We start from the raw sequence: 20,539 nt of genomic DNA, 5'->3' as shown, positions 1-20,539 counted from the left end.
GTTGACACACACACACATGTGGACAGACACACACGTGGACACACATACACGTTGACACACACACACGTTGACACACACACACATGTGGACAGACACACACGTGGACACACATACACATAGACACACGTGAGAGAACACATGCATACAACTACACCCAAAGCAATAGATGAATAAGGGAAGGAACTGTAAGAAGCTTACCCTTCATAAGCTCTTATCAAACGAACACGCACAAATACATGCACACACACACACACACACGCACACACACGCACACGCACACACACACGCAAAACAGTAGATGAATACACCTAAATGGACTGCACCTGCAAAGTCACTCATCCCATTTTCAGCTGTCCATAAGATTTTCAATTTGGAGTTCTTTGCTTTTCTTAACAAAAAAACATTAGTGCATCAATTTAATCTGTTTGTGACTTCAAGCTCATGTTGTTTAAGGATGTTCTTCCGTCTAATTCAAGGTCTCGGTGTAGTATTGTTTTTCTGTATTTTGAGACATGTAATTTTCTACCACCTCGCTTGTTATGTCAATTTGGTCTGTAAACAAAGGCTGATGGCATCCATTTCCCATTTCCTCTTGACCTCAAAGGTACCAGAGCAGATTGCTCAGTTCTTGTTGCTGGCGGAGTCAAAAGGGCAGCACATTATGTTCTGAGCAATCATTTATGAATGGTAACCGCAGAGGAAGCAATTATTAAGCTTTATAATGTTTGTTTTTGGCTTGAAAGTCATTGGCATTCCTTCTAAGATGTGGCGGGAGTAAATGTGGATATTGACATAACCATAACTAGCCCAATTCTCATCTTTTTTCCACTAATTGGTCTTGTGACCAATCAGTATTGCCAATATTTGGTGAAAAAGATCAGAATTGGACTGCCTGTGTAAACACAGTCATCGGAAAGTAAGTCAAATGATGTGACCTGTAGAAATGTATTTGTCCACCCTAGGGCAGGTGGTATAGGCTACCAGTCTTTGAATGTGTCTCATAATGACAGCTCTCTATAATAAAAGGGTTGGTGTGAGATCCTTCATGACATTTCAGACTAGATTAACTGTCTCCATGAGTCTCTTTTCACAAACCATACAGACTTGGTGGGAAGTGATAAGAGCAGGTCTTGTCCCAGGTCTGCGATGAGCATCATGAGGACCAGTGATTGAACCACCTGCTATAGAAGTTCCTTTAAACAGTACAGAAAAGCATTGAAGAATTAGTCTCTTCTAAAGCCGCTGGAGGGCTCAGATTCCGGCGAGCCAGGACTATTGAACAGCAGTCTATTTTAGCTCTGGCTAATATTCGGTCCCCTTAATCCAGAATGTCATAACTTTTCGATATGGTCCTGAGAGAGAACCCTTGCTTCTGGCAAACAGCTCTGGCAAAACCTTGGCCAATTTTGCAGCAAGCTAATATTTTCACATGCAAAATAGTTTTGTGGCAAACTGTTGCGGCGACTTGTGAACTTCAGGTAAACAATTCTAGCTAGTTGCTGCGAATTTGCTTCAAACTCATCATGAATATGCTAATCTTTTTTTAAACTTTGTGTATAACAACATTGAAATGTCTTATCTACTTAAACCAAATTACATATAACTTTAAATCCACTTGCCTCTCACAGAGAAAACTAAACTTAACATACTGCATTTACTAAATATTCTAAACAACATGTATTCAATGTCTTAACAGATCAAAATAAATCCAATACAATGTTCTGATCCAACTCACAATGAAAACATTATGCACACAATATTAACCTTAAAATCATCAGCATGCTAATGAAGAAAAGAGAAAAGACTGGATATTTCCCAAATAAATTGTTATTATATATTTTTATCTTCCTACAACATTTACATGAGACAAATGTGAACACTATAGGGATCTTAACCTTACTATGTTTAACGGGGCAACTACAGAATTTACATGAGCCATGTGATAACTAAGCAATGAGCTTTCAACCAATAGAAGTTTAAAAGAGAATGAAAAACAGTTAAATAATTAAAACAACAAAAACTTAATCAATCTCAGTTCAGAACTATTGCCTTTTTGAGTGAACTTTGGAGATGCCGGCCCTGTGCGAGTCCTTTGTCCAAAGCGCGTTGAATGCATGCACTGAAACAATCAGAAAACACAAAACAACATTAAGATACTGAAAACAATTACTTCAGATATTTTCTATTTTGACATCTTAAAAGCAGACTCAGCGACTAATGGGCAGGTTTGACTTTGGAAAAGCGGGGTGACCCATTACAAAAAATCCTGCCTGCCGAACACCTGCCCTCGCCTTAGTAAACAGAACTGCAGGAAAACAGGATTTATTGGTGGTTGTTATGGTGCATTACCACCACCTAGAATATTGGAGTGCCCGACTGTGTACCGAAGTCCGAGCTTAAAGGGGAATTTCAACCTGGGGGAATCTGGGCTTGTTTTCATTATGTCTGATGCAATCATAGGTCAGAGATGTGTTTCACACCTAACTGCCCAGGAGGAAGGCAGGTTTTGGGATTCACGCTCTGAATGATACTCCCTATGATGGCTTCTGGTGTATAGAAGGCGAGATCTGAAAATAAATGTTGTCCTGCTTTGTGGCATTTCATGAACGCACTATGTGATACTGATACTTTTCTGTGTGTGTAGATCTGGTTGTCTTTGTATGATAGAGCCATTGAACGTCTTTCCGCAATGTTCCTATCAGCGGATGCATTGCTAAATATACAAGCTGACACATGTTTTCCAATCTCTGAAAGACTACAAATGGTGTGGGGTGGTGCTCTGCTTCCATCTCCCCGAAAAGGCAGACTTTTTTTAAAGGGAGCTAACAACACAATCCTTTGGGCAAAACTGAAAGAACTGACCACACCACAATGGCTTTAAGTGATTCCTCTCATCAACATGAATTTGAAGATGGAGAATTATTTTTACTACTTGGCATCATTCAACCATAAATGTTTCAACTGGAATATAGAAACAAAGAGTTGGATTTAACTAGAACCGATGCCATCGGTCACACGGGACTAGGTGGGTGAAGGAATCAGGCGCAGAGAGTTCCACTGGGAAAAGTGCTCTTTAATACGGCACACAAAAATGACAAGCCCAACAACACAGGGCGAGGACAACAAAGTGACTACCCAAAAACACAGGGTGCCAAGTCCAGAAAATATAACCACTTCTACCTAAAAAACACACACGTAACATAAAGACAATCCCGCACAAAACAAGGGCGGGTACACGTACTTAAAATAGGGAAGCTCATTAAGCCATACAACAGAACACAGGTGAAACGAATAAGACAAAACAAACAGACAAATGAAAAAGGGATCGGTGGCAGCAAGTAGGACGGTGACGACGACCACCAAGCACCGCCCGAACAGGCAGGGGAGCCAACTTCGGAGGAAGTCGTGACACCATCACCAAGAGGGCAGAGGACACATCCAGCAAGCTAGCTAGCTAGCTAAGTTTACTAGCTAACAGTGAGGAGAAACAATAATACAATAATTTAACTATTGTAAAACTCTAAAACTGATCATCTGGCTTTACTATATAAAAGATATTTAAAAAAGATGTGCCTAAGCGTACTTGTAGACATGGCTGTAGCTAGATACTGTCTGCCTACCTACCTAGGTACATTTGTACAGTCTGGTCACTGTGCAAAGATTGAGGGTTATGCCATATTTATTTCTATTGGGATAGATAGTGTTATAAATGTAATCTCTGTGTCTATGCACATGTATGCATGTTCAACTAATCTGTTAGTTATACTGGCACAGTTAAACTGTTGTTCAAACTGTGCAATGGAGTTTAATGTATTATCTTTTTATGTTTTACAGACAATACCATGTGGTGCCTGTGCTTCTTCCTGGAGTAGATTCTTGGAGAGAAACATAATTCCTTTGCCTGCGTGTGTCATTGTAGCAGAACTGTATCCTGTGGACTGTATCCCTCTCGATGGATTGGACATTATGCTGGATTTCAAGCAGAAGATGACCCAAGAGAAGTTGACTGGCATGACAACACTTCTCACACAGCTGAACAAGTGTTCCCTGAACTTAATGTATGTTTCTTTGGATTGGCAATTTCATCATGACCACCTCTCCCATCATCTGCTGATCACTAGTTCTCTTAGCTACAGACTGTTACACCAGGTAATGTGATTCAACCAACCATTACTGGGAGTTACAGGATAGGTACTGTTTGGTGTAGCACAGAATTTTAGACCAACCTTAGCTTGGCGATGCTGACCCACTGCAACTGGACACAAACATTTTGAGACTCCTGTTTCCACGAGTTGAGGACGAAGACAGCATTGCCAATCTAAGGTTGGTTAAAAATTCTGTGCTACACCAAACAGTACCTATCCTGTCATGCGTGTTATAGATACCAGGTCAGAGTCCTGATGAAAGCAATTCCAGAATAAGATCCTGAGGTAGTATAGAGATACAAGGACAGAGTCCTGATGAAAGCAATTCCAGAATAAGATCCTGAGGTACTATAGAGATACAAGGACAGAGTCCTGATGAAAGCAATTCCAGAATAAGATCCTGATGTACTATAGAGATACAAGGACAGAGTCCTGATGTAAGCAATTCCAGAATAAGATCCTGAGGTACTATAGAGATACATCCACCTCCATGCTTCACGGTTGGGATGGTATTCTTGGGGTTGTACTCATCCTTCTTCTTCCTCCAAACACGGCGAGTGGAGTTTAGACCAAAAAGCTCTATTTTTGTCTCATCAGACCACATGACCTTCTCCCATTCCTCCTCTGGATCATCCAGATGGTCATTGGCAAACTTCAGATGGGCCTGGACATGCGCTAGCTTGAGCAGGGGGACCTTGCGTGCGCTGCAGGATTTTAATCCATGACGGCGTAGTGTGTTACTTATGTTTTTTTTTGAGACTGTTGTCCCAGCTCTCTTCAGGTCATTGACCAGGTCCTGCCGTGTAGTTCTGGGCTGATCCCTCACCTTCCTCATGATCATTGATGCCCCACGAGGTGAGGTCCTGCATGGAGACCCAGACCGAGGGTGATTGACCGTCATCTTGAACGTCTTCCATTTTCGAATAATTTCGCCAACAGTTGTTGCCTTCTCACCAAGCTGCTTGCCTATTGTCCTGTAGCCCATCCCAGCCTTGTGCAGGTCTACAATTCTATCCCTGATGTCCTTACACAGCTCTCTGGTCTTGGCCATTGTGGAGAGGTTGGAGTCTGTTTGATTGAGTGTGTGGACAGGTGTCTTTTATACAGGAAACGAGTTCAAACAGGTGCAGTTAATACAGGTAATGAGTGGAGAACAGGAGGGCTTCTTAAAGAAAAACTAACAGGTCTGTGAGAGCCGGAATTCTTACTGGTTGGTAGGTGATCAAATACTTATGTCATGCAATAAAATGCAAATTAATTACTTAAAAATCATACAATGTGATTTTCTAGGTTTTTGTTTTAGATTCCGTCTCTCACAGTTGAAGTGTACCTATGATAAAAAATTACAGGCCTCTACATGCTTTGTATGTAGGAAAACCTGCAAAATCGGCAGTGTATCAAATACTTGTTCTCCCCACTGTATATCCATCCTACCCTGCCTTTCTAAAGTCTTTGAAAGCCAAGTTAATAAACAGATCATCGACCATTTCGAATCCCACCGTACTTTCTCTGCTATGCAATCTGGTTTCCGAGCTGGTCATGGGTGCACCTCAGCCACACTCAAGGTCCTATACGATATCATTACCGCCATCGATAAAAGACAGTACTGTGCAGCCGTCTTCATCGACCAGGCCAAGGCTTTCGACTCTGTAGATCACCGCGGTCTCTCAAATGACTGCCTCGCCTGGTTCACCAACTACTTCTCAGATGGAGTTCAGTGTGGAAAATCGGAGGGCCTGTTGTCCGAACCTCTGGCAGTATCTATGGGGGTGCCACAGGGTTCAATTATTGGGCCGAATCTTTTCTCTGTATATATCAATGGTGTCGCTCTTGCTTTTGGTGATTATCTGATCCACCGCTACGCAGACAACACCATTCTTTATACTTCTGACCCTTCTTTGGACACTGTGTTTAACAAACCTCCAGACGAGCTTCAATGCCCTGCAACACTCCTTCCGTGGCCTCCAACTGCTCTTAAACGCTTGTAAAACGAAATGCATGCTTTTCAATCGATCGCTGCCCGCACCCGCCCAAATAGCATCACTACTCTGGACAGTTCTGTCTTAGAATATGTGGACAACTCTCCTACCAGACTCACATTAAGCATCTCCAATCCAAAATGAAATCAAGAATCGGCTTCCTATTTCGCAACAAAGCCTCCTTCACTCATGCTGCTAAACATACCCTCGTAAAACTGACTATCCTACAGATCCTTGACTTTTGCGATGTCATTTACAAAATAGCCTCCAACATTCTACTCAGCAAATTAGATGTAGTCTATCACAGTGCCATCCATTTTGTCACCAAAGCCCCATATACCACCCACCACTGCGACCTGTATGCTCTCGTTGGCTGGCCCTCGCTTCATATTCGTCATCAAACCCACTGGCTCCAGGTCATCGATAAATCTTTGCTCGGTAAAGCCCTGCCTTATCTCAGCTCACTGGTCACCATAGCAACACCCACCCATAGTACACGCTCCAGCAGGTATATCTCACTGGTCATCCCCAAAGCCAAGTCCTCTTTGGGCCGCCTTACCTTCCAGTTCTCTGCTGCCAATGACTGGAACGAATTCCATAAATCACTGAAACTGGAGAATTTTATCTCTCTCACTAACTTTAAGCATCAGCTGTCAGAGCAGCTTACCGATCACTGCACCTGTACACAGCCCGTCTCTAAATAGCCCACCCAACTACCTCATCCAAATATTGTTATTTATTTTTGCTCTTTTGAACCTCAGTATCTCTACTTGCACATCATCATCTGCACATCTATCACCCCAGGATGTATTTCACCACTATGGCCTATTCATTGCCTTTACCTCCCTAATCTTACTACATTTGCACTCACTGCACATATATTTTTATATTGTGTTATTGACTGTACGTTTGTTAATCCCATGTGTAACTCTGTGTTGTTGCTTTTGTCGCACTGCTTTGCTTTCTCTTGGCCATATCCCAGTTGTAAATGAGAACTTGTACTCAACTGGCCTACCTGATTAAATAAAGGTGAAATAAAAAGTGAGTGTAGGGGCAATATTTGTTACTTTGTCACTTTGTGATAGGAAAGTATGGGGAATTCACTTATCCTAACCAATTAAACTATAAACAATGGGATTTTCTCGGTCTGGTTAATACATTAAACAGCTTGAAACATTTATTTTTTCCGCAGTGTGAGTTAGGGAGAATTAACACGGAATGTAGACATAACTAGTAACAACTTAGGGTTAGGGTTCCATAATTTAGGGTTTCCATCAAATAAAAAAATCACTGCGGAGTAAATGTGACGTAATGAAGGAATCTCCTCCCTCAAAATACACAGGCATTGAGTATGTTTCTCAACCAAGGAGAGGAGGTAACATCGAGATCCTACTACTACAAAGGGAGGCTTACTGGATATCCTGTCTAAAAACATTGACCCCTAGTGGTCTGAATATCGACTTTGATCTCAGACCCTTCTTATGAACAATTCTTTCATTCACGAACAAGTCTTATACATTGATATATTCTTTCTACAGATTATTAGCGTAAACCTAAAATGTTCCTCCTGTTGATGATGCTTATTATGCATTAAGGTTGAACCAAAATATTACATGTAACAAATGTGAAAATGTGAAATTAAATACGAAACAATTAAATATGTGAAATTGAATTAAACAATTATGTATGTTGATGCTAATATTATGTACACGATTCAATTATGTTTCTATATGACAACAATAGCCTAATATACACTGCTCCAAAAAATAAAGGGAACACTAAAATAACACATCCTAGATCTGAATGAATGAAATATTCTTATTAAATACTTTTTTCTTTACGTAGTTGAATGTGCTGACAACAAAATCACACAAAAATTATCAATGGATATCAAATTTATCAACCCATGGAGGTCTGGATTTGGAGTCACACTCAAAATTAAAGTGGAAAACCACACTACAGGCTGATCCAACTTTGATGTAATGTCCTTAAAACAAGTCAAAATGAGGCTCAGTAGTGTGTGTTGTCTCCACGTGCCTGTATGACCTCCCTACAACGCCTGGGCATGCTCCTGATGAGGTGGCGGATGGTCTCCTGAGGGATTTCCTCCCAGACCTGGACTAAAGCATCCGCCAACTCCTGGACAGTCTGTGGTGCAACGTGGCGTTGGTGGATGGAGCGAGACATGATGTCCCAGATGTGCTCAATTGGATTCAGGTCTGGGGAACGGGCGGGCCAGTCCATAGCATCAATGCCTTCCTCTTGCAGGAACTGCTGACACACTCCAGCCACATGAGGTCTAGCAATGTCTTGCAATAGGAGGAACCCAGGGCCAACCGCACCAGCATATGGTCTCACAAGGGGTCTGAGGATCTCATCTGTGAAGAGCACAGGGCGCCAGTGGTGAATTTGCCAATCTTGGTGTTCTCTGGCAAATGCCAAACGTCCTGCACGGTGTTGGGCTGTAAGCACAACCCCCACCTGTGGACGTCGGGCCCTCATACCACCCTCATGGAGTCTGTTTCTGACCGTTTGAGCAGACACATGCACATTTGTGGCCTGCTGGAGGTCATTTTGCAGGGCTCTGGCAGTGCTCCTCCTGCTCCTCCTTGCACAAAGGCGGAGGTAGCGGTCCTGCTGCTGGGCTGTTGCCGTCCTACAGCCTCCTCCACGTCTCCTGATGTACTGGCCTGTCTCCTGGTAGCGCCTCCATGCTCTGAACACTACGCTGACAGACACAGCAAACCTTCTTGCCACAGCTCGCATTGATGTGCCATCCTGGATGAGCTGCACTACCTGAGCCACTTGTGTGGGTTGTAGACTCCGTCTCATGCTACCACTAGAGTGAAAGCAGCATTCAAAAGTGACCAAAACATCAGCCAGAAAGCATAGGAACTGAGAAGTGGTCTGTGGTCACCCCCTGCAGAACCACTCCTTTATTGGGGGTGTCTTGCTAATTGCCTATAATATCCACCTGTTGTCTATTCCATTTGCACAACAGCATGTGAAATGTATTGTCAATCAGTGTTGCTTCCTAAGTGGACAGTTTGATTTCACAGAAGTGTGATTGACTTGGAGTTACATTGTGCTGTTTAAGTGTTCCCTTTATTTTTTTGAGCAGTGTATTTAATACGCCATAAACGATTGTTTTTTAACAGTTTCACTAATCTATTCTAATTACCTTAATCATTATGACACACCCCTCACTATTGTCATTGGTTGAACTAATTGCACTGTTTGTCTACTTAACCTGGTTAAAGTATTCATGACATCACCCTGAAGAAGGCACAGTGATGCCGAAACGTTGGTAAATACCCAATAAATTACTGATAGTTTACGTCGCAACGAAAAATATAGTCTGTTGCCAGATCTGTTTCCAGATCAATGAATGTCGATTCAACTCGTTGACTGCTGAATCCCCTTTGCGCATGTGAAATATTTGCAAAGAAACACTTGGATGAACTTTTAGGCTATTTTCTGGTAATTGTGTCGTTATTATGTGCCAGATGTTAAGACAACAAACCATTATAATTGTGTTGTTTGCGGGATTTACTGGTCATTTCAATAGCATTGGGTCCATGTTACTGACTGAATTTAAGTTGTGGGCAGAAAGAGGCTCAGGTATTGTGAACTATTTTAACTCCCATCGAAATGTATCTTTTCCCTCAGGAATTGGCTGATGTATTTTGTGGATTTGGTGCATTATATGTTAATCTTATAATAATAGATGTTTAATGAGTGTGAAGCAGAAAGGAAATATCCAACAGAGGTTGGTATTAAAAATATAGAGTAATATTGTTATGTTAGACTACAATGAAAACATTGTCTTCTAGTAAGGAGAGAACAATTATGGTTTGGATTCTTTCATTTTCTTAACCTTACGATGGGTGACAGTGACAAAGACATTGATAAGGAGGGTTGATGTAAACTTAAATGAGTGTTAGCCATTTTTGTTTGTTTTTGCCATATGATTTAACACACACAGCAAACACACACCAGCATGCACACACACACACCAGCATGCACACACACACACCAGCATGCACACACACACACACCAGCATGCACACACACACACCAGCATGCACACACAAACACCAGCATGCACACACACACACACACACACACACACACACACACACACACACACACCAGCATGCACACACACACACCAGCATGCACACACAAACACCAGCATGCACACACACACACCAGCATGCACACACACACACCAGCATGCACACACACACACCAGCATGCACACACAACTTACTGGTTATGAATATGGGTTAGTGCCGTGGTATCTTAAAGGGGCACACACAACTTACTGGTTATGAATATGGGTTAGTGCCGTGGTATCTTAAAGGGGCACACACATGGCATTTTCTAAAGTCTTTATTTTATGAGTTTTAATTTAACACGTGAATTATTTTGATAAGAAATGTACTGGAAACTAAATGTAAATCTGGGATACGAAATGTATGAAATGTTTGACTGTTTTTCATTAATCAGTCTAATATAATGAGAAACGTTTCTTTGAAGGTTTTGTATGACCTCTGTATGACCTCTGTGTGGTTTGATCACCCTCACTGGAAAGACATTTGGATGAGGAATTTAACCCTCCTTCTGTGATCTGGTCGAATTGGACCAATTTACACGTTTTCTCTTTAATCTGATTGTCATAAGGTTCCAGGACTTTGTCCACACAGGGCATCTGAACACACAAAATACATTTTGATGATTTTAATTACATTTTGGGTGTTTAATTTAACTTTTGTACACCTGTGGTCATTTCTAATGATGGGTCATTAGAGGTGAATGGGTGAGACTACAATTAGTGTATAAATCTAAGTTCGGGCACATCAGATGGACACACTTCGTCTCCCAGACACCCACTTGCATGTGTGTTTGAGCGCGCACACACACACACACACACACACACACACACACACACACACACACACACACACACACACACACACACACACACACACACACACACACACACACACACACACACACACACACACACACACACACACACACACACACACACACACCTCACTCCCCTTCCTGGCTTCCGTGGCATCCCCACGGGAACCTTTCCCCCATAGGAACCACACCTGTTGGCATTCTCACAAACAATCGCAACATTGTTTCAATAATATATAGAACTTTTCTTGCAGCTCTGGTATATAAAGCTTTTTTGAGGCCTTTCTCACAATTCATTCTGTGGCAGCACAATGACCAAACAATATACTGTATGTGAGGCTCTTGATCATATCTTTGATCATAACACCGGTGAGGAGGAGAGAGATGTTGTTAAACTTTGACACAAAGTAGTCTGTGATAAATAGCACAATCATGTTTTATCTGAGTATTTGTTATAGTCAAAATAATCCATACGTTATGCTTTTATTACTCAACGAGTTGTTTGAGCTCAGGTCAATGAGGCCTAAAGGCCATAAATAGCTAATAAAAGTTCAAAACATGTCATTTTCACAAGAACTTAAGTTGATAAAAAGATGTAACACAACATTAGGTGATAATATTTGTATTATTATGGATTTATAATCAGCTATAATGGAGAGGTCATTTTGGACCAGAATCACAGAATGAATTAACATGAAACGAACAGAATAGGAGGGTTAAGGTAACTTGTAATACTGATTTGAAGGTCATTTGTAATACTGATAATTATGATAATTATGATTATAATGTAATTGTGATTCTGACCAATGGGAAGAAGAAGAGGACGTTGTCATTGACTAAAGGGTAAACTGTTTTAAGTCTATTCTCCTATGACTGTATGGGTACAATTATTTTATTTTATGGAGTTATTATAGGTAGTGATTCTTATTGGATTTGTTGTTGTTAACCATTAGTGGTGGTGTTTTGTTTCACATGACTCACATTGTCAAAATGGGGGAGTTACCAGTCCTCTGAGGTTTAGAATGTATGCTTTCACACCTTGAGTGATATGTAGGAGTGTATTGAGTGATATGTAGGAGTGTATTGAGTGATATGTAGGAGTGTATTGAGTGATATGTAGGAGTGTATTGAGTGATATGTAGGAGTGTATTGAGTGATATGTAGGAGTGTATTGAGTGATGTGTAGGAGTGTATTGAGTGATATGTAGGAGTGTATTGAGTGATATGTAGGAGTGTATTGAGTGATATGTAGGAGTGTATTGAGTGATATGTAGGAGTGTATTGAGTGATATGTAGGAGTGTATTGAGTGATATGTAGGAGTGTATTGAGTGATATGTAGGAGTGTATTGAGTGATATGTAGGAGTGTATTGAGTGATATGTAGGAGTGTATTGAGTGATATGTAGGAGTGTATTGAGTGTAGTAGGAGTGTATTGAGTGATATGTAGGAGTGTATTGAGTGATATGTAGGAGTGTATTGAGTGATATGTAGGAGTGTATTGAGTGATATGTAGGAGTGTATTGAGTGATATGTAGGAGTGTATTGAGTGATATGTAGGAGTGTATTGAGTGATATGTAGGAGTGTATTGAGTGATATGTAGGAGTGTATTGAGTGATATGTAGGAGTGTATTGAGTGATATGTAGGAGTGTATTGAGTGATATGATATGTAGGAGTGTATTGAGTGATATGTAGGAGTGTATTGAGTGATATGATATGGAGTGTATTGAGTGATATGTAGGAGTGTATTGAGTGATATGTAGGAGTGTATTGAGTGATATGTAGGAGTGTATTGAGTGATATGTAGGAGTGTATTGAGTGATATGTAGGAGTGTACTGAGTGATATGTAGGAGTGTATTGAGTGATATGTAGGAGTGTATTGAGTGATATGTAGGAGTGTATTGAGTGATATGTGGGAGTGTATTGAGTGATATGTAGGAGTGTATTGAGTGATATGTAGGAGTGTATTGAGTGATATGTAGGAGTGTATTGAGTGATATGTAGGAGTGTATTGAGTGATATGTAGGAGTGTATTGAGTGATGTGTAGGAGTGTATTGAGTATTGATATGTAGGAGTGTATTGAGTGATATGTAGGAGGGTATTGAGTGATATGTAGGAGTGTATTGAGTGATATGTAGGAGTGTATTGAGTGATATGTAGGAGTGTATTGAGTGATATGTAGGAGTGTATTGAGTGATATGTAGGAGTGTATTGAGTGATATGTAGGAGTATATTGAGTGATATGTAGGAGTGTATTGAGTGATATGTAGGAGTGTATTGAGTGATATGTAGGAGTGTATTGAGTGATATGTGGGAGTGTATTGAGTGATATGTAGGAGTGTATTGAGTGATATGTAGGAGTGTATTGAGTGATATGTAGGAGTGTATTGAGTGATATGTAGGAGTGTATTGAGTGATATGTAGGAGTGTATCAAGTGATATGTAGGAGTGTATTGAGTGATATATAGGAGTGTATCAAGTGATATACGAAGGAGTGTATTGTTGCGTTTGTTTTTGTTTCAATACTAATCTCACCAGATTGGGTCTGCTGGATGATCGAGATTACACCCTAAGGATTAGTTCTCTGACTTCCTGACCTTGAGACTCTGCGATGAGGTTGACAGTGTGATGGGGAGTATAAGCCAATTTGAAAAAAATGTTTCAATAGAATGTGTTATTCTCTTTCACATATGTTTAGGCATTGGTATTTAGAATCATTTGTAGAAGTACACATTTGTAGTATAGTCAATGTTTGTCTGGATTTCCTGAATCAGAAATGATCTGAGCTAAACTGTTGTTCTGTTATCGTGAAAAGTGACGTCAGATGGTGTCTTGACGCATAGCAGGGATAATTTGCCCGAGAACGTGTGTGAACCTCAAAACCCCCTCTAAACGGCTGAAGAAGAGTGACAAAGGCGTTCAATACAGCCCTGTCCCCACCACTGCTACCGAAAGAGACGTGAGTCCGAGCCAGAAACCGGTGTACAGCATCCCATCGAAGCTATCAACTGATTTTTCTCTCATGCTTTTTCACTCAGGAGTGTAAGCATGGAGAGAGATCCGTTCCAAAACATATCTTATGTTGCTGGTATACTGGTTGACATATGGACAAGACATAATGGGGTGGTGAAGGTGGTGGCGGCCCAGGTGAGACATTGAAATTGAGACATTATCATTGGCCATCCACTTTGAACTATGAAGCTATCTGAAGAAGAACCAATGAAGACACAACAGAAAGAGGAGTGCCGGGAGGAGGAGGGGGGAGGTCAACCGTGCCTGTAATTATTTATTTGGGGTGTCAGGTTGATTATGGGGGTCTGCACACTGTGAAATGTAGAGTTATTTTAGACTAAGAATGGATTGAGATACCAATCTGTCATTAACATGCCGCTCACGGCAGTGAAAGACAGGGATACAGGGGGTCTGTAATGTAAAACAAAGTTAATACTGGTAATAAGTAGTAGTACAAACTATCTATATACGATCCCGTTTGTAAATGTACAATCTAACTATATTAGTGTGTGCTAAGTTGACTATGTTATCGTAATTCTAATGTTAAAGAGCATCAATACACATGGCTTTCTGGATGATACAGTACAATTGACTTGAGCCTGTTTTAACTATGTTTATAACTATGTAAGTGGACTAGCAGTAGTGACTAACGTGCTATGGATTAGATAGAATGATTCATTGTGCAAAATGTATTTGTAGCCAGAGGCTAAGTGCATACGGGGACAGAATATTTTGTATAAGAGTGTGCTAAATGATAGGTTACCATTGCTGTACATTCATACCCCAGGGTGAGGGTAACTTTACTATTGTAGTGGAACATCTGAAAGAGCTCAGTGGTGATTGGAATCTGTTTGGATGGGTTCAGTCATTATTTGGTGTTATGGGAGCTGTAATATTTCATTGGTTGATTTACTGGCTTAGTTATATATATTTTTTACAATAATGCTGATTAATAATGCTGTTAAGAAATTGTGCAGCAAAGCCGTTGAGACTATCCTTGCCATGCCATTACTGACCCCTGAAGGAGACGCCTCAGAACCCTATTTACCTGATTTATTTCCTATGTCTGATTACATGTCTGATAAGGACTATGATAATCCATAGCACCAAGGTTAAAACATAAAGTTAATGGTGCAGCGTGTCCATAGGCCATTCTCACGGTGGGAGTTATGTGAATGGTGCTCCCAAGGTAGAGGTAAGGGCCTATCGTCACGGTGACCCTGTGGCAATACGGACAGTGGTGATGAAGTATGTACTGATGTTTGAATTCATTTGAAGAGTTGAAACTCAATGACAACGGAGGTCGTTTACAATTGTAATGTATTACGTGTAAGAAAGTATTTGACATGTTTTGTATTTGTATTTCTCATTTTTACGGATCCCCATTACTCTTCCTGGGGTCCAGCAAAATTAAGGCAGTTTATACAATTTTATACAATCCAATACATTCACAGATTTCCAAAACAAACTGTGTGCCCTCAGGCCCCTACTCCACATACCTACAGTACTAAATCCATGCGTATGTATAGTGCATGCTATTAATGCGTATGTATAGTGCATGCTATTAATGCGTATGTATAGTGCATGCTATTAATGCTATTAATAAAATTAGTGATGAAGTCGAAGTCAATCTCTCCTCCACTTTCAGCTAGGAGAGATTGACATGCATATTATTAATATTAGCTCTCTGTGTACATCCAAGGGCCAGCCGTGCTGCCCTGTTCTGAGCTAATTGCAATTCTCCTAAGTCCTTTTTTGTGGCACCGAACCACACGACTGAACAGTAGTCCAGGTGTGACAAAACTAGGACCTGTAGGACCTGCCTTGTTGATAGTGTTGTTAAGAAGGCAGAGCATTGCTTTATTATAGACAGACTTATCCCCATCTTAGCTACTACTGCATCAATATGCTTTGACCATGACAGTTTACAATCTAGGGTTGAAATAAAAATATATATTTTTAAATAGGTAAGGGTAGGCTCCATATTTGTTCTCTGCTTTCTCAGCCTCAACAGAGAATACATTATTTAGTTCCCATTATCAAACAGGTAGCATAGTGATTAAGAGCAAGTAACCAAAAAATCTTTGATTTGAATCCCCGAGCTGACTAGGTGAAAATTCTGCCGATGTGCCCTTGAGCAAGGCAATTGACCCTAGTCGCTCTGGATAAGAACGTCTGCTAAATGACTAAAAAGGTAAATCAAACTACAATCCATCCCCAATGTTCCAGCTCTGGCTTCTTGTGAAAGCAAGATAAAAAAAATATAACATATAATTTTATGCCAGAAAAAAGCTGTCATTATCAGGTATTATGCCAAGCCAGATAAAAGCTGTCAATATCATCTTCTGTCAGGTATTATGCCACTGTGTGACCAACACAGTTCAAATGGAATGACTGAAAGATTATTCCCTGGGAGCTCTTTGTGTGACTACTACAAATTGGTATGGATTTATTTTCTGTGTGCTCTCTCTCCATGCCCTTTCTACCCCAGCCAGCTCTCACTGGTTCTCTCCTTATAACAGACTCCTGCTGCCATGGAAAGAGAAGGAACAGGTATTAGTCATGGCCACTCAATGACAACTACCTGTGTTTCCATTCTAATGTGTGATTGTAAAGCCCTAGAATGGAGTCCCACTGGTAGCCTGGGACTATAGAGATTATAAAATACCCTGATAAAAACCCACAGATGAGTTGCATCTCAATAGTCTAAACTGTCATAGAGGTGAAAGCAATATGGCACAGATTTCATAATGTAGACAAAATTGACTTTTTTCGCTTAAAGATGAAAGACATGAAATCTAAAGTTCCATGTCTTTCCATCACATTTTCAACTCTACTGATAGTTTTGTTACACAAACTGTTAAGTTAAATAGTTAGAGAGCAAACAAGTACTCAGCATATGTGGGAACTCCTTCAGGATTGTTGGAAAAGCTTTCCAGGTGAAGCTGATTGATAGAATGCCAAGAGTGTGCAAAGCTGTCATCAAGGCAAAGGGTGGCTACTTTGAAGCATCTCAAATATAAAATATATTTTGATTTGTTTAACACTACTTTGGTTACTACTGTGCATGATTCCATAAGTGTTATTTCATAGTTTTGTAGAAAATAGTAAAAATGTATTTGCCGATGACCACCTAATATACCTAACCAATATTGAAAACTCAATGGCCCCTTTGCAAAAAATATTTTCAGAAAAAAATATTAATAATGGCAATATGAAAAAGTTAAAGAATAACTCTATGATCTACAGCAATAATTTATGTGGACAAACAAAAAATATCAAATACCTAGGATGTTAAAAATAAGTGACAACAAACAACAAATATATAAAGATACATGTATCCTATTACTGAAAAATATGAAAGCAGATCTAATTAAATGGAATAATCTTCCCATAAATATTATTAGAAAAATGTCCTATTTACAATTAATGCCTACACCGGCCAAACCCAGACAACGTTGGGCCAAAATGTGTGCCGTCCTATGGGACTCCCAATCAAAGCCGGTTGGGATACAGCCTGGATACAAACCAGGGTGTCTGTAGTGACGCCTCTAGCACTGAGATGCAGTGCCTTAGATCGCTGCGCCACTCGGGGGCCCAAGTTTTAAATCTTCCAAAGTCTGAAGGTGGTTTTAACCTACCAGACTTGGAATTGTATCAACTTGCTACCCAAGGCTTTACTATATATACAAAAGTATGTCGACACCCCTTCAAATGAGTGGATTTGGCTGCTTCAGCCACACCCATTGCTGACAGGTGTATAAAATCTAGAACACAGCTATCCAATCTCAATAGACTAACATTGGCAGTAGAATGGCCTTACTGAACAGCTTAGTGACGTTCAACGTTGGCACCGTCATAGGAGGCCACCTTTCCAACAAGTCAGTTCATCAAATTTCTGACCTGCAAGAGCTGCCCCATTCGACTGCCCCGGTCAACAAAAGTGCTGTTACTGTGAAGTGAAAACATTTAGGAGCGAAGCGGTAGGCCATACAAGCTCACAGAACGGGACGGCCGAGTGCTGAAGTGCGTAGCCTGAAAAAATCATCTGTCCTTAGTTATAACACTCACCACCGAGTTCCAAAATGCCTCTGCAAGCAACGTCAGCACAATAACTGTTCTCCAGGAGCTTCATGAAATGGGTTTCCATGGCCGAGCAGCCGCACGTAAGCCTAAGATCCCCATGTGCAATGCCAAGTGTCGGCTGGAGTGGTGTAAAGCTCACTGCCATTAGACTCTGAAGGAGTGGAAACATGTTCTCTGGAGTGATGAAGCACGCTTCACCATCTGGCAGTCTGACGGACGAATCTGGGTTTGGCGGATGCCAAGAGAATTCTACCTGCCCAAATGCATAGTGACAACTGTAAAGTTTGGTGGAGGAGGAATAATGGTCTGGGATGTTTTGGCCTGGACAGATCCCTGACCTCAACCCCATCGAACACCTTTGGGATGAATTGGAACGCCGACTGCGAGCCAGGCCTAATCGCCAAACATCAGTCCCCCACCTTACTAATGCTCTTGTGGCTGAATGGAAGCAAGTCCCCACAGCAATGTTCCAACATCTAGTGGAAAGCCTTCCGAGAAGAGTGGAGGCTGATATATGCGTCAAAGGGGGGACAAAATCCATATTAATGTCCATGATTTTAGAATGAGATGTTCAAAGAGCAGGTGTACACATACTTTTGGTCATATAGTGTACCATGGATAGCTATTTAGAATTCGTCTATAAATTAGCCCACATGGAAAACTAAAGCCATAGAAATCCTAAATGGCTTGATAATAGGAAATGTGTTTATTTCCATGACAGCTTTAAAAAGTCATTTTGGGATGACCAATGTAAAACCTATTCAAATGCATCCAACTTAAAAGTTTTATATCACAAATTTCGATTTGAAATCTTTTTGACATCAGAGCATTCTTGAGGGAATCCTAAATGAGTTCTGAAAGGATATTCATTTGATAGGTAAGACACACAAAAACTTTCAGAACTGACAATCTCTTAAAAAATAAAAGCTATTGGAACTAAGATTTAAATATAACTGATATCGGTAAAAGATATTAGCACGAGATTACAGTTAACGAAAATGTATGCTTAATCCAGTATAAATGAATGTATAGAATGTAAAAAACTAGAGATAAAATTCACACATTTTTCAGCACAATGGCAGAGTCATGTCTTACGTGTAAAAATACTAATTACTCAATATGCCTTCTGGGAATGTTACAAAATTCAAAAGTTATGGGTGGAGTTGGAAAGATGGATGTCAGAGGTATTGCAAAGTAAATTTACTTGTAATTTGTCTGTCTGTATATTTCAAGACATGACAACCTGATGGGATAGACAATACTATTCTCACCTATTATCTTTTTAAAAATATTCTCAAAAACGGGAAATCAGTCCTCCTCCTTTGCTCACACCATGGGAAGGTCAAATGCTTTATTATCAAAAAATTGAAAGAGTGTGTGCAATGGAGAGAAACAAAATGGTAGCACTTGAGGCCATGTGGCTGAATGTGATAAGGGTGCTGGAGATGGAGCTAGTGGATCTGGGCACGTGTGATGTAGGCATGTTTGTATAGTGTAGTCATTTGTACAGTATGTGTATGTTTTTGTATTGTGTATAAGATATAAAATAAAATCGTATAAAAAAAGAAGAATGAACCTCATGGTTTCCCGAATCATAGTGGGAGGACCACACACCATATCATCACGTGACTCTAAGTTTCACTCCATGTGATGGTTATTATATCAATACTTGCCCATAAAGGCGTTTCCACGATCAATTCTAGAAAAATACCTTTTACCAACACAATTAGATCCCACCATAATGAATGGGCATATTATCTTTTGGCATTTATAAAATTGTAATGTAACTTCCTTTTTCCATCACAGCTGTCCTGATTTTCTTATCTTAGGTATGACTTTACTTGCATTAAAACTGTGGATGGAAACGGGGTTAGTCCTTCAAAAGCAGAACTCAAGTCAACTATTGTATGAAGAAAGACGGAGTTTGTACATTTTTGTACATTTTTTGTCGGACAATGGATCTTCGCTGTCGTTCGTCCAGCAATGGTTGACTACCATTTAAAAAGCATTGGCTCTTTACGAAATTGTCGGGTACAAAATTTCAGTGTGTCAGAGCCCTTAGAACATTGAGATGCGCTCAGAGTTTGGCACCCTATTCCCTATTTAGTGTCATGCTTTTTATCAAAGCCATAGGGATTAGGGTGTCACTTGGGACACAACAACAGGTTCAACTAACATGATGGATTTTTATATTACATCAAAATGGCTAAATATCACAAAGCCAGATGAGTTTGAGAAGTACATATTTCAGAAACCCCCATGATACTCTCCTTTCAGTTGGATTGCTTGAATTGTTTATAGGAAGCACAGGAAAATTACAAATGCATAGAGTTTTTACTGATTACTTATGCAGAATGACAAACTATGTAATTCGATGTGACAC

Source organism: Oncorhynchus tshawytscha, linkage group LG11 (genome assembly GCF_018296145.1).
Source record: "Oncorhynchus tshawytscha isolate Ot180627B linkage group LG11, Otsh_v2.0, whole genome shotgun sequence".
Lineage (NCBI taxonomy): Eukaryota > Metazoa > Chordata > Actinopteri > Salmoniformes > Salmonidae > Oncorhynchus > Oncorhynchus tshawytscha.
Note: the sequence above shows the minus strand (reverse complement) of the source record.